General features: G+C 43.0%; 1 protein-coding gene across 2 annotated transcripts in view; it reads right to left on the minus strand.

The window, feature by feature from the left end:
* Positions 1-15,732, minus strand: part of MYO1D (myosin ID) — a 268,077-nt gene that overhangs the window by 134,777 nt on the left and 117,568 nt on the right. The gene's annotated exons all lie outside the window — the stretch shown is intronic.

A 15,732-nucleotide genomic window follows, 5' to 3' on the forward strand; every position in this document is an offset into this window, starting at 1 on the left:
AGGCTGGACATAAGGAAGAATTTCTTTACTGTCCGAGCCCCCAAGGTCTGGAACAGTCTGCCAGCAGAGGTGGTTCAAGCACCTACATTGAACACCTTCAAGAGTAAATTGGATGCTTATCTTGCTGGGATCCTATGACCCCAGCTGACTTCCTGCCCTTTGGGCAGCGGGCTGGACTCGATGATCTCCCGAGGTCCCTTCCAGCCCTGATGTCTATGAAACCTATGAGATTTGTCTCTTTTTATTCAGATAGGCCCAGAGCTTCTCACCATCTTTAATGTGTCTGACCTTATAACATTTGTGAGGTAGGTCTATGTTTCTTTAAGTGATGTCTCCAGTTCAGGGACTTCTCACTCCATTTTGTATTGCCTTGGACATAGCTGGTTCTCCCTCTCCTTTTTTCTTGCCTGATCATACCAGAGCTGGAATTGACTCATCTGGAAATTGTTGGGCAGTGTCCACAGAAAGATGTTATTCTTTTATATAGCATTTCAAGCAACTGTGATCTCTCCCTGTTAATCTTTCTCAGCACCTTTTCATTAGTTGCAGCTGATTTTCAGCACTTTTCTACTACTCTGAGCTTCAAACATTCTGATTCACCCCAGTGTCTTTTGTAAGTGCCAACCCTCGAGGGAGGGTCAAAAGTACGTAGTATTTCAGTGATCTCAGGTGGATGCATAACTTTATCTTTTTATGATAAGCCTTTAGAACACGTACAATGAACAACTTGCATGAACTGTCCTTTTTACTTCTTCATCACATCTTCTATCTGACAGTGTCAAAATCCCCGGACACTGAGGCCCATGGCATACGTTCATTTAATGATGTGATGGGACCTGATCCCAACAGTCACTCTTCCTGAAGTGCCATATGTGCACTGGTAGAGTTAGGGATCAAATCCCAATCATGTCATTACTACCTGCTGGTGCAGGGGGAACCCCTGCACCAGCAAGTTGAAAGAGGAGTGACAGCAAGGGACAGAAGCTTCCCTGCGCTGGGCTGGCGGTCAGCTGATTGTCAGCTGGCTCCCAGGACACTGCTAAGGACTCTAACTGGTTCTGATGTAGTCTGACTGTCAACCTGTTCCTAGATGGCAGTGGGGTCAGTTCAACTCTCTAGTGTGGTCTGGGGGCTGACAGACTGGGGCTAAGTGAGGTATACAATCAGCTGAGTGTTAAAACCCTACACTTGGCAGCTCAAGAGGTTCCTGGCAGGGGTGGGGGGCACAGGGAAGCTTCCCTCCCGAGGGCTTTAAATTGCATTGGAAGCCTCTAATCCCCCAAGCTAGGCAACCTGGCCAGAGCTGCTGGGTGTGGAGTTTAAAGTTCCCAGTGGGGAACCCCAGAGCAGTTGCCTCAGTGATGTTCTTTAAAGCTTCCTGTGTGGGAGGTCTGAGCTCTCCAACTGCCAATATGCCACAAAGCAGTGCCTGGAGCTATAGGAGTGAAGCGACCTGCTCCCCAGCTGCCACTTCCATGGATGCAGCTGGGGCTCCCAGCTGCTTGCCTGCTTTTTAAAAGTCAGGGGTGCAGTGAGCCCAAGATCAAAGAAATGCTTGCTGAGGTCAGGCTCACAGCACCCCACCAACAAATGTGCCTCTAGGGATTGGACGGGAGGACCCGATACTGGTCCCAGTCTGATCCCAATGATTAGGTAGGGGATGGCTGCCTTCCAGTCCCTGGGGCTACCCCATGCTAGGTGTCTGCTCAGCTGAGCACTGGGATCTGTCATGGGTCAGCCCTTACATGCCACACATTCAATTTAAGGCACAATACAACTGAGCTACAAGGATGTTACACATGTCCATACATATGTGGAATTTCTTTGTGGCTTGTTATATTATCACATGGTAAATTGGCTTTATCATGTGGCCAGATTACTATTTATGGCATGATTAACACTTTCATCACAGGTGAAGACAACTGCCTGCTATAAATCCCAGGCAATCAAACAATTTACCCAGGGCCATGTAGGAGGTTTTGGCAGAGCCAGGAACTGAACAATGACGTCTTGTCAACATAAGAGTTCTCTTAGAAGAGCCAAGTTTGCTCAGGGTAGGGAAATATCATGCCCTATAGTTGATGTAGTTCTCCCAGAAAACTCCCCAGCATGGGTACAGCTCTACCTGCAGGGTACTTGCCTTTGAAGGAATCCATGGAATTCAGTAGCAGAAAGAGCCCTTTTAATTTCCCTGAAGGAAACAAGGTTAAAAGTTGCAATGTTTTCACTACAGGAGTATGAAGAAAATATATTTTTTCATTGTAATAGCTTATCCAGCTTGCATTAAATATTAATATAATTGTCTGTCTATACCTTGAATCTAAGTGTAGTGCCATGGTTGTGATTGCTAAACTAAAATGGTTGGCAATAGTAGTCATAACTTTAGTGTTCAGGTCATCAATAAATAAATAAATAAATAAATACATAAATAAAATAAAATAAAGAGTTTTGTTAGTTGGGCTTCCGGCTTTCAGCAACTGAAGGCCTAGTTCCATTTCATCTCCTGTCAGACATATGTCTAGGTCCATAAATGGATAATCGGATGTGCTTTCACAGTTAAAGTTAGCAAGGGAAGTACCCGTGTAAGAGATTAGAAAGCTGAGGAGCTGCAGATGGAATGGATGGCTAACCATCTGTTCCATGACAAACTAGAGATCAGCATCTCAGTCTCATCTTCCAATGGGAAAACTGAATCCCTGTTAGCTTCAAGTCCTGTGTGGATTATCTGAGGGAGTCAGGGATACTTCATGAGCCTAAAATACAGACAGTACTTGGGTACAATTCTCTGAATAACATTACCTAACAACAGGTATAGACAAGTACCCTGACTCCTCACTCAGCTGGTTATCACTATTGGATATTACCATGAAAAAGCCTTGGAAAGTGTGGCAAACCTAAGGGTAATATTTTGCTAGTAGCAGTCTCACAAAGCACACTGAGAACAATTGCCAACGACCAGGCCTCATAAAAATGTTCAGATAAAATGTGCCTGGTCCAAACCATTGGACCTACTACAACAGTGATTCTCAACCAGGGTTCCACTAGATCCTTTGAAGGGTACTGCAAAGAATGAGGAGATAATCAGATAAATTAAGCAGATAAGATCAGGCTTGCCCTTGCCTGGACAATCCCACACCCCATTGCCTAGGCTCTCTGCAAGGAGGTAAGCACTGTACTATATCCATTACATTTTGAAAGTGGGTGCCACTCAATTCACAAAAGTTACAGAGGAGTGCCTTAAGTCCAAAAAGGTTTGAGAACCACTGTCCTAGAGAGATTGCTAGAATAGGGAAAACACTAAACTCTCCTTTCTGAATATTATCTTCATCCTCAAAGACAGCCTCTGCTCTTTCCAAAATGGTGAGAGAGAGAGAGAGAGAGAGAGAGAGAGAGATAGGCAGAGGCAGAGAGAGAGACAGAGATTACTGGCTCTTCCACATGAATTTTGCTCTTAGAGAAAAGTTTTCCTTGGTAACAGTTTGATACTTCTCATTTTTCCAAGTTGTCCTTGTGGACCTGTAGTCTTGGAATTCAGCAAAGCAAAAGACTTTTAGCTTGTCTGAGTTCTCAGCTACCACTTTATCAAGCTTTTCCACAAGCAGGAATCTGAGAATTTGTGAAACTAAGAATTCACTATGAATAATGCGCTGTACACAGCTGAAGCCACAGACAGTGCACCTGGCCATTAAATTAATTGCCATGATCATCACTGCTGGCTTCTTCAGTCTCATGTGTAATAGGGAATTTCATACAATTGTTCCACTGGTGCTACCATGATATCTGCTGAAACAGAGAAAGCCTTACTATTCAGGCAGGACTATGGCAGCCTCCTGTATTCTTACCACTGTGTTAAAATTAAGCTCAATTACCAAGGTATGGGTGCCAAAATGCATTTTTTCCTCGACAACACCTCTACTAAAAGTTCACCAACCTACCTGCATCTGTGGCCAACGAGTAATTGTCTTAGTCTGTATAGAACTCAAAGGGGTTTTGAGCTGTAGTGGATCAGTGTGATATTTTTTAAAATTAAAATCCAATGTGTAAAGTCTGTTATTTTCAATTAAGACAATGAAATAGAAATGGTAACTGAAGACAGAAAATAAGGCCCCCCAAATTTATTTTCAATAGGCATAAACTACAAAAAGACAGCTTGGTTCTGAAAATTCAGGTTGAAATAGAAGCTAGTACTTGGGAAGCTCATTTAACAGATGAGCAAATCTTAAAGCTAGTGTCGGATACCAGCTTTGGATTGTGCAATGCCATTTAGAGCTCCCTTGCAAGGAAAACTACTTTTTTGAGCCATAAAGGTAGGATTTCCAAAAGGAGCTCAGGCATGTTAAATATATAAAATCCACTGATTTTTGATGACAGACTTCTCTGAAAAGTCCACCCTTTATGCTTTGAAAGTTTTAAAAGATTAGCTTTAAAAATAAAGCTATGAACATTTGGAAAGCAGGACTGAATGTGGAATAGAGGCAATGCTAGCATGTAGTTGCAGGTATCACCACTAACTTTGTAGCTCTTTGTTTACAGGCATTTACAAGGATAAATGCTGAAAACAGGAGGCTCAACTCAAGTGACTCAACTCAAGTGATGGTGCAGAATGTAACCATGGGTGCTTGGACACACAACAGGAGTTTAATTCTGTTTAATTCTTCCTAAATTGAAATGGTGGGTTTTTAAAAACCCACCATTTCCACTGTTTCAATTTAGGGAGAACTAAACCCGTATGGCATTCACACAAGGGTGGGGACCCAATCCTTAGAGCTTACCTGCCTCTCCTGCAGTTGGGGGAGTAGAGGGGGCAAGCTGCCGGCGGGCTGAGCGGTCCCTGAGCTGTGGGGAGGTCCGGTGCTACCTTCTGCGGTGGCAGCAGTACCCCCCAGACAGCACCTGCCCTAGGCAGTCCCGAGGGGCACTGCAGCTGTAGAGAGAAGCATAGTTTCCCTCCCTTCCCCCCACCCCTGCAGCTCAGGCAGGCAGGCTCTGGGAGGGGAAAACCCCCCCAAAAAGAACAGGGTTCTCACCACTTTTTTTTTTCTTCCTCCAGTTGAGCCTGCCTGCACAGGCTGCTGCCGGGTCACACAGCCCCTGAGCTGTGCAGGGCCTGGTGCTTCCCTCCACGGCTACAGCGCCCCCCTGGGACCATCTGAGCCAGGTGCCAGCAGGCAGGTGCTGCCTGAGGCAGGCACTGCCACCACAGAGGAAGGCACCAGGGTCCCCTGTAGCTCAGGGGCTGTGCGATCCAGCCCCAACCCCACAGCCATGGCAGAGGCAGGTAAGCTCCATCACCCCTGCACTGTCCTGGCTGCCTTTCCATTGCCTGGGACTGCCCAGGAGCAGCTGGCTTGACCCTGGGGCAGAGCAGCAAGGCAGCAGGGGGCGGCTGGGTGTGCTGGCAGCCGAAAGCGGTGGGGATGGTGCATGGGGCACTGGAAGCTTGCCAAGTTCAGGCTTCCCCAAGTACGTTTGCTTCCAGCGCGCCGTGCACTCTTGCACTTTGTTAGGTAGCAAACTAAAACACCTCGAAGGAGTTTAAATGACTTTGTAATGTAGCAAGATAAAAGTGGAATACACTGCCAAGCGTGCAAACAACAACGTCATTAAAGCGGTGCAAAAGGGCATTTAAGCCGCTTTAAAAGCCAATTTTGTTGCATGTACAAAGGCCCCATAGCAGCACATTTCATTTCGGACTAAAGGGTTCACTAACTTAGCCTACAAGCTCAGCAAAGTCAGAGCATGAAGCATTAATACTATGTAAGATGAATGTATTTCAGGCATTTAAAAAAAAAAGGCCTAGGAGAATTAAATAATTAAATCTGTGTTAATGCAGCATTAAAGGCACTTAAAGCCAGGGCATCTTAAAAATTCAAAATTCCCATACCATAAGGTTTGTAGGATGGAAGTTCCAACTTCACCTGTGTTCTATAGTGCTGGATATCATGGAGGTGTTCAACAAGTAAATGTATTTCTTACCACACGAGGTACGGCTGTGCTATTCTTTTTCTATCATTCTATTCCTATCAAACAGTAAGCGAGTATTTACATTCATTAATGCATGTCATTATCTACTGAAACACTACACAGAGTACATGAACAGGTGTGGACATGCAGTGTAGGCAAACTGTAAAATTGTTCCCATGACGTTTGTAGGTACTTCTGGACTTGAGCCTTTTTTCAGCCTGACTTCTTTGCAATCATGCAAACCATGTTGTATAGAATGAAAGATACATATATTTTTTTATACGTTCAAGGATAAAAGTCACGACCTGTAAAAGCTGCAAGAACAAGAACCAGAGAGCAACTAATCCAGCACCTCCCACCCCTCTTTCTGGATGTAATCCAGTTATTGCTATCCCTTTCTAAAAGATGAATTATATCTAATAACTTTACACTAAGGAACTGACTGTGGTCAGCACAAGCGTGGAGGACTGTGCTTTTTAAGCACAAGGTATAAAGAACCAGGCAGACAATGAGTATAGAGGATCCTCCTCTCCTGCTTTCCTGAGAGTGCAGCTGTGCAGCTTCCAGTTGCTCTGATCTAATAGCAAAAGAGTCCCAAAGGGCACAATGTAGCTAAGCACCTCATTAGCATGCTGAGGACCGTGCTTGAGCCCATATATAGGGCTCGACTATTCTCTGCCACTCTCCCTCCCTTTTTACTCTGTGCCCTTGAAAGGGAAAGAACAGATGCAAAGAGATTTGTTCCTTCGCATACAGAGTATATACCTAGTGCTTGGCCCCACAAACAGCATCTGCATTTGCTTGTGCTGAAGTAAGAGCACCCTGCTTCTTACTGTTTACGCGTGTGCAGAATTAAGGCCTAGACATATGCTATACATCAATATGTAATTATGTACATATTTCCAGCCATACCCAATCTACATGAAAGCACCCTCTTTCAAGATGGGAAGCGTCTTGAGAGTGGATGGTAAACCCGTTACATCACCTTTTATTTGGGTCACTGAGCAGAAGCCCTCATCAGATTACCACCGCCGATCTGTAATCTCACATGAAAATGCCTTCTTTGTCAGAGTGAAAGCTTCCTTTTGTAGTTAATGTTTCCTAGCACGCTTTGCTTCAAGAGCTCATGGGGATTGAGAAGAAAGGGAAGGTGAAACATTAAAATTATGACAAGTCAGCCATGCTTCTCTTTCCTACTCTTCTCCAGGGAGGCCAGGGAATGTTGCTATGGTGACAACAGCTGCAGGGTTGTGAGTGACAGATCTCTTGAGAGGAGTGTCTGGGAACCAAAATGCCTCGAGTGAAAAAAACAAAACAAAAAAAAACACCCAACACTGCTAGAGCAAGCTGTTAGAATATGCACAGGCAAAGCAGATTTGAAAGGTGCATTTCATTGTGTTCGGAAGAAGCGTGAAATAAAGCGCTCTTTCCACAGCATGCACGAAGGTAGTGATGCTTCTTTTAGCAAAGGTTAACTGTAGGTCCTTGGACTTCAGATCACATCATTTCAGAGCTGGCTGTCATATTGATTCAATGAATTTCCTGCCTTGGTAATGAGGTATCACCAGGGCAACTAACCAATAGCTGTTTCCAAGAGTATAAATCCCAGCCTCCCAGCTTGATTTGCGAGTAGGGAAAGAGGAGAGATTTCAGGCTGCATTTAGGAAGGGAAATAACAATAAAGACAAATCGACCCGATAGACAGCACAAAGGTGCAGGTTGCAAAGCAGGAGACAAGATGTCAGTTGAGGAGAGGGCAGGAAGCAGAGAAGTAAATGCAAAGACAGGCAGAGATTTAGAGAGTTAGAAAAAATTACTACATTAAAATTATTCCAACCTAGCTAAATTCTACTTTCTCAGTTGACAATTTTTTTTTGTTTTACTTTTTATTATTTTTTATGGTGGAGTAGCATGGTATGCAATTCTTTCCTATCACATCAGAAGAGAATGTATTTTGTGTCTGGGCTGGTACATTTTCCTCACCATTTTTGTAAGGCTGCCTGACAAAAATTTTTAGAGTACTGACAGATGTGTATTTGCTGGGTTATAATGCAAGAACAACTCTCGTTTCCCCTGCATTAAACAGGAATGATTTCCTGAAGTGACTGCTATGCACAGCTGTGCTGCTCTGATAAAATTATTTGGAAATAGTGGACTATATTATATTGACATGATGCATGATCTTGGCACACTGTACATGCCCACTGAACAGGCCTCTGTCTTGAAGAAAGAGCTATTCCACCAGCTAACCAATTTGGGGTGCGTTGCTGAAGGGAAAATACCCAGAGTCTTTGTGACAGTCCTTGTTTTATGATAGCAGCTCATTTGTTTCCAGAAAGGTAGATCATGGTGACAGAGGCCACAGATCCAGTATATAACCTTCAGTTGTACTTCTGAACTGTGCTGATCTTCCCAACTAGCATTTGCACAATGACCATTCAAGTTGAGTCAAAGGATAGGTCTTCATTGCAAGAAAAATGTTTTTAGATCTACTGCAAAATCCTTGTAGAAACAGTGAGTTTCCAGAACTTACCACCCCATTCATTCCTGACTTTCCCTAATTTTCTTATGGCAGAACTACAGAGTCTAGAGATGAGGGGGGTGAAGAGATTTCTTAAGGGTAGAAGACATTAGATCAGGGGATTGGCAACTTATAGGCCAGATCTGGCCCATGCAGTCTTTAAATTTGGCCTACAGAGTTGTGGCTTCATCGGCATTCAGCAGTGGGTGCTGTGTCCGTGCGATACCAGTCAGGGACCCAAGACTTCAGCAGCCGGGAGCTCTCCTTGCAAAATGCTGCAGCCAGGTGAAGCAGCAAGGGAGGCTGGATCCTAGTGTCCACCAACCTCAGACCTAGCCTATTCTTTCTGGAGGTCATATAGTCTTAATAATCAAATTTTAATTGAATTAACAACTAGCCAAGTCTTACCATTTTTTCAATGCAAAACACAAACTTCTATTTTTAACTCTGATAAGTTATGTACCCAAGGGGTTTTTACAGTAATAACTGCCCTATTTCAGAGCCTATATATTTTATGAAACTACAAACCATTTAATGATTAGAGACTAAAATGGATATTTAAGAGGGAGGAGGGAGAAAAGGCAACCAAACTGCTGTTTGTTATCTGGTATTTCTTTTACATTTAAGTCTCCCTCCATCTGGAAAACAGTGTTAATAGATGAGTCTGCAGTAACATTAAAAGGCAAAAATGACAAAGTTCTATTACATGTTCATAAGCATTTACATTTAAATCTCCTAAACTGTAGTGTGACCCATTTTACTCAATTTCAGCTTTATTTTTTTCCAAAGTAACTATAATCATGATGAATGTAAAACTTCTGAATTTTGCTTATTTTTTTTTAAAAGGTAGCTGAATAATTTCTTTACAAAAATGAAACATTCCCACTTACAGAATTCAAACTATTGAAAGAATCTAATATTGCAAAAAATACTTATTTAAAGAAAAATTCTGGTTAGCTCACCTCTTTCCCTCCACTCCGCCTTAGTTGTCTTGCCCTCCTGAAAATGCAATTAAAGTTTGTTTTTAACTAGAATTTGTTGCTGAGGGCATGTGTACTTGAGCCATTTACCGCAAGTAAAAAGGGGGAGAGCTACTGCTTGGATACCTCACAGTAGATGAAAAATTAAGTCACTAGTGGTTTAACCCTATTTCACTGAGAGCTAAACTATTGTAGTTTAGCTTTCATCCACAGCAGAGTAAGAGCTAACATGGAACAGCTGATGCCTGGTAAATTCACCCCTGCCCCTCTTTCCTCCCCTAAACCTATTGCCTCAGTAAATATATGATGTGCCCATCCTCTTATTTTCCCTGTAATTTGTCAGTAAGAGAGGATTAGGATTTCAGGTAAGAAATCCTCAGAAAGAATCAAACCATTAGGAAAGTGGCCCTAGCAATGAAAAGACAGCAAAGAAATATAGAAATGGTGACACGGAAGCAGAACTGCCTATTGTTTTTCAGCACTTTCAAGGCTTCAGTGGATCTTGGAAGTCTCACGTTTTTATGTTGATTATTCCTTCTTCATTACCTCAAACCTGCAAGTGCCCCATCTGCTGGTAAGCAGATGAACTGGCATATTAAAAGGAGAAAAGCTGAACTGTAAACAGAAAAGAATGAGGTTGGAGACTAAAATACAGGGAAAATATAAAATGAAAAAGAATTTTATTTAAAAAAAAAAGTCAAGGAAACTCTAGACAGATTTAACACTGTACCAGGTATTTAATTACATACCTTATGAACATCAAACGAGCATCTTTTCTTTCGCTGATGAGCTTACAGCAAGCATTATTGGTTCATTACCATTTCTTGCCTTTGGCTGTAAGAGGCAGGACTCTAAACAGCTCCTCATTTGTACTTTGCAGACAAAAATCTCATCTCCTCTGAAGGCAATTTGAAGAATGCAAGATAACAAACAGAAGCAGGAGGAGCAGTGAAGTAAGATAGGGTTCGAGTTACAGAAATGGAATTTTGGATCTCACAAACCTACATTGATTTCTTTAGGATTTTCACGGGTAACTTCAGGGCTTGCAGAGCACTCTGGTAATTAAGAGCAGCTTGTCCCCTTCCTCTCCATCCAAATCTCAGATAAGTGATTGCAATTTATCAGGCAAATTAAGATTACACATGAGGAATTTCTCCTGTAGGTAAGGAGTAAACAAAACAAAGGCACTGCTCCCAGTCCTATTTCAGAATCATGTTCCAGAAGTACAGAGCCTGCTACATTAAGGGTTTGTTTTTTTTAAACAGTTTCACATCTTAATTCACAAATACCATGAATATAGTTGTATCCATTAAACAGGCCTCCATAAGGGTAATGCTTTATGCAATTTTAATTTCACTCAGGGGAAAGGTTGTTTCATAAAGCCAGAAGAATACATGTTTTCCAGGGATTAGAGTTTATTAGATGTTATTAAAGCAAAATTAATGAATTGCTTATGTGCCATGCAGTGTACATGCTTATGATTTTTAGACACAACAGCGACAATATCTTTTTATCCTCAAAGTACCACACACAACAACCCCCTCCAAAAGGTAGATTCATATGTGTTTCAGCCCCAGTTTGTAGATGGGCAAATGGATAGAGGAAGTAACCTGCTTATCACCACAACAAACTGGCAGAAGATGCAGGATTAGAAGTCAGGGCATCTCTACTCCAAGTCCTATATTCAGTTCTCACCTGTATGCCACCTGCCTCTTCTGTGTAGCCATGGAAAGGCTAGTCCACTCTCTTTCAACCCCACCTACGTTCAAGGGGTTCATGCACATGATTTTGGGTATGCTTTGTGAGTTTAGCATGTGTTATTTTTACAGCTAGCTTGAAACAAGAGGAAGGGAAAACCAAAAGTAAGAAGGAGAAGAAAAAAACTCCAAGTCAGCTAGTTTATAAAATGACAAACCAGATACCTGACAACACTACTATGCCGATCCACCAAATTGTCATATAGATAGAAACTGGACCCTTTAATTTATTTTTAATGATTTCTACTGTCTTTCACAGGCAAATGACAGCTTAGTTCTGCCTTCCTTCAGGCTGATGGAAGACAGTCTAGACAAGAGAGATTGCAATTTTGATCTGTACAGTGATAAAGAAAGCTAATGGAAATCCTCAGACAGATTGATAAACTACCATCAAAGAGTTGTCCCCTGCTGTTTAACAGGTTTAGCTGCAATAAGTGACCATAGTGTTCCATTTGCAGAGCAGGGTTTAGTCTGGCATAGCAATGAGACAGGATTTTTTTAATCACTTGTCTATGCCTATAATCTAAATCAAACTTACTTCTCAATTCCCTTGGCTATTCAATCAGAAATGGTAATTTAGAGGTGACCTGTCAGCAATGTATGCTTCCCATAACTTTTTTCTACAGGGAAACCCACCTAGCTCACATCTCATGAAGGTAAGGGTAATTGAGTACAGTAGCCTTGAACTAATAATGAAACACAGCAAACTGCCACTGAACAAACAAAAAGTTAAGTCCTTAGAGAAGTACCTGTAGGGAGTGGTTAGCCCTCAGAAAATTAGAAATAGTGTGGTCCAGCTGTCACCAATTAATTACTGATCCTCACAGACTGCTGGGAGTAGGATTATCTGGAACCCTTGTAAATCATCAATGGAGAAAGACAATGGGAAGAGTTACCTCCAAGGAAGGGAGCTTTGTGTTATTTCCAGGACAAGGACCCAGTGAAAGACTGGTAAATAGCTGAAGTGCAGTCCAGGAGCAGAGGTAAGGACAGCCTTTGAAAGCAAGGTCCTATGCCAAGAAATTTCTGGGTAAAGACTGGGCCTGCCTCCTTTTAGAGTAGACGATTGAAGTTCTTAAGGGGAAAAGACTAATTGTACTTGGAAAACTTGAAGCACATAAAACAGAACCCGGATGCATAAGTTGATACGTACAAATTCCATTTGCATCTATTTTACTGGAGATTAAAGCACTGCCACATTCCCATTTCTGTGTGATCAGACCATACTGGCTCTCACCACCAGGCAATAAGCTGGTAATGAACAAGGACATTAAACATTACAAACCCCAAAGATCTGACTATTTTGCAAGCCTTTTAAGAGTTTAATCAGGTGCAAGTTTCCATTCTTGGTCTATTAATAATTACGATACGATTTACCTGCATTTACAAATCTTGAGCAGCTACTATAGAGACTAAAACTTTCCAACAGGTTTTATTCCTCTATTTCCCACACCCAACATTTAACAACTGCTTCCCTTATTGCATATTTAGGGAGGGTCAAAGGCTGCTTCCGAAACTCGAAAACTGACATAGGAATATGCAACTTAAGAGCCATTTCTTTCAAGATACTGTTTTTTATGTTTATTCAATAATGTTTTCTGACTGGCTGAAGGTATATTTCCATATCTATACAGTTGTGGAAGCCAGAGGCTGCTCCACTTTTATACCATTAATTGCTATGATGGAACCAGATTCTCACAATAAAGGCCAGTTAGGAACTAAATGGTGTAATTCGGGGAAGAGGAGTTAAACTCTGCTTTGATTTCTCAGGCTCATAGGAGTTTGAGGTTGATATGAAAAACTTACAGGTAGGAAGGAAATTTGTCCCATAATGGTCTGACTGTTACATAGAGGCCTTACGTGAGGTGGGGAGGGGGAAATCACCACTGTAATAAATGACTGGAAAGTCCTATAGTAGAGCAGGGTTTATCAAGATACCTGGTAGAGGGCTGATGCTCACTACTCTCCAGTGACAAACTTTGTTTGAGAACAATCTGTCAGAGTATCAAACTTTTTACAGTGTTGTACAGAGCCCCACATATGTTGGCTCCCATAAGGCAGCAAGGTGCTCAAGCTGGCTGAAGTGATGCAAGTACCAGCATAGGCTCATTCAGAATGCAGGAAATCAGGACTGTGGTTAGAACCTAGATTCTGCCTGCTAGTTTTGGAGTAATTCCCTGACTTGCACTCTCTTTGGTACAACACAACCCAGTATCTACTGAAGTGGACCCAAGAACTCCTGAAAATGATTCAGGAGACTGTGACCTTAGCCAACTACAACACAGAAATGTTCATGCAGACTTGTCACCTTTGTGAGGTGGAGCTGGCAAAAGAGTGATTATGTTGTGTGAACACTGAGCTGAGATTTCTTGCTAAACTGAAACTTTTAAAATGTATTCATTACATCCCTCCTGCCAGAGGTAGGGACAATCTCAGGGATAGCTCTGACAGGCCTTGGGTCAGCGCAGAGGTAGTTAGAGATCTTCTGGAAGGGCTGGACATTTTTAGATCTGCAGGTCCAGATACCCTCCACCCAAGGGTGTTGAGGGAGCTGGCAGGGGTCATCGCGGAGCCTTTGGCCCAGCTGTATGAGCCTTCATGGTCATCTGGCCAGGTGCCGGGGGATTGGAAACTAGCCAATGTGGTCCCCATTTTTAAGAAAGGGAGGAAGGAGGACCCAAGTAACTATAGGCCCATAAGCCTCATCTCAGTCCTCGGGAAGATCTCGGAGAAAATCATCAAGGAGCACATCTGTGGGGGGCCAGCAGGGGAGATCATACTCAGGGGCAACCAGCATGGGTTCATCAAAAGCAGGTCCTGCCTGCCCAACCTGATTGCCTTTTATGACCAGTAACTAAATCCTTGGATGACGGTGTTGCCATGGACGTAGTCTTTCTAGACTTTAAGAAGGCCTTTGACACTGTCTCTCAGCCCATTCTCAGTAATAAATTAAGTGACTGTGGCATTCATACCTACACAGTTGGATGGGTAAAAAAAACTGGCTGATGGGATGCACACAGAGTAGTGGTGGACCGGTCATACTCAACCTGGTGAGATGTGAGCAGTGGGGTACGCCAGGGCTCAGTCCTCGGGTCCTCATTGTTTAACATCTTCATCAGCAACTTGGATGAGGGGGACGAAAGCACATTGTCCAAGTTTGCTGATGACACTAAGATGTGAGGCGAGGTGGGCACACTTGAAGACAGAGAGAGGCTGCAACTAGATTTAGACCGACTACAAAAGTGGGCAGATGAAAATAGGGTGGGGTTCAACGTAGACAAATGCAGGGTGCTGCACCCTGGGAGAAGTAATCCACAGCATACATACAGGCTGGGGAGTTTCCCTCTTGAAAGCACAGAGGCGGAAAGCGATCTTGGAGTCATTACTGACTCCAAGATGAACATGAGCCGCCAATGCCTGACCGTGTCCAGCAAGGCCAGCCATACCTTGTCATACGTCCAAAGATGCATCACAAGCCGGTCCAGAGAGGTGATACTCCCCCTCTATGTGACACTGGTCAGGTCACAATTGGAGTACTGTGTCCACTACTGGGCACCACACTTTAAAAAGGAAGTGGCCAACCTGGAGAGGGTTCAGAGAAGGGCCACCTATTTGGTGAGAGGGCAGCGGCACAGGCCCTGTGAGGAGAGACTGAGGGACCTGAACTTGTTCAGCCTTGGCAAAAGGAGGCTGGTGGCTGCCTACAAACTCATCAGGGGAGATCACCAGCAAATAGGTAGAGCCCTAGTCTCCCCAGCACCACCTGGGGTGATGAGGAACAATGGTAATAAGCTGATGGAGAATAGGTTTAGGTTAGAGATCAGCAGGCAATATTTTACAGTTAGGGTGCCCAGAATCTGGAACCAACTTCCTAGGGAAGTGGTCCTCACCCTTACCTTGGGTAAATTCAAAAAGAGGTTAGAAGATCACCTGTCTGGGGGTCTTGTGAACCCAGCATTCATTCCTGCCTGTGGCAGGGGGTCAAGCTAGATGATCTGTTCAGGTCCCCCCTGACCCTAGCTACTATGAAACTATAAAACTATAAGGAGTCCAACCCATTAAAACAACCAGATTCAACATCTAAATATATATCCAATCCCCCAGATATAAACAAAGACAGATACTCATCCCATATCAACAGCAATACCACAACCCAAAACAACATCCAAGTCCTGTGCTCCCTTCTCCAGACTCCAACTCCCCATCTCTGATGCCAAGTCCCTATATTTCTTTATTTCTACATAAGAATTCACCTCCTCTTTTTTCCTAGAACTCTGCACAATACAAAACCTCGTCATCTTCTATTCATCTCTGCTTTTTAGATGTTAAATTTATTCTAAATTTATTCTTGTGCATTAGTCCATAGAACTTGCACTTCAATATTCAAAAACCTCTCTCAGAATTTCCTGACCTGAAGGCAGGAGCATTTTTTTTTTTTAAAAGCAAATTCCAAACATTTCCACCATATTTCCAAGCAAGCACCATTTTGCCTTCTCCCCCGTAGAACACT

Source organism: Crocodylus siamensis, chromosome 4 (assembly GCF_052110815.1).
Source record: "Crocodylus siamensis isolate JL-2025a chromosome 4, ASM5211081v1, whole genome shotgun sequence".
NCBI classification, from domain to species: Eukaryota; Metazoa; Chordata; order Crocodylia; family Crocodylidae; genus Crocodylus; species Crocodylus siamensis.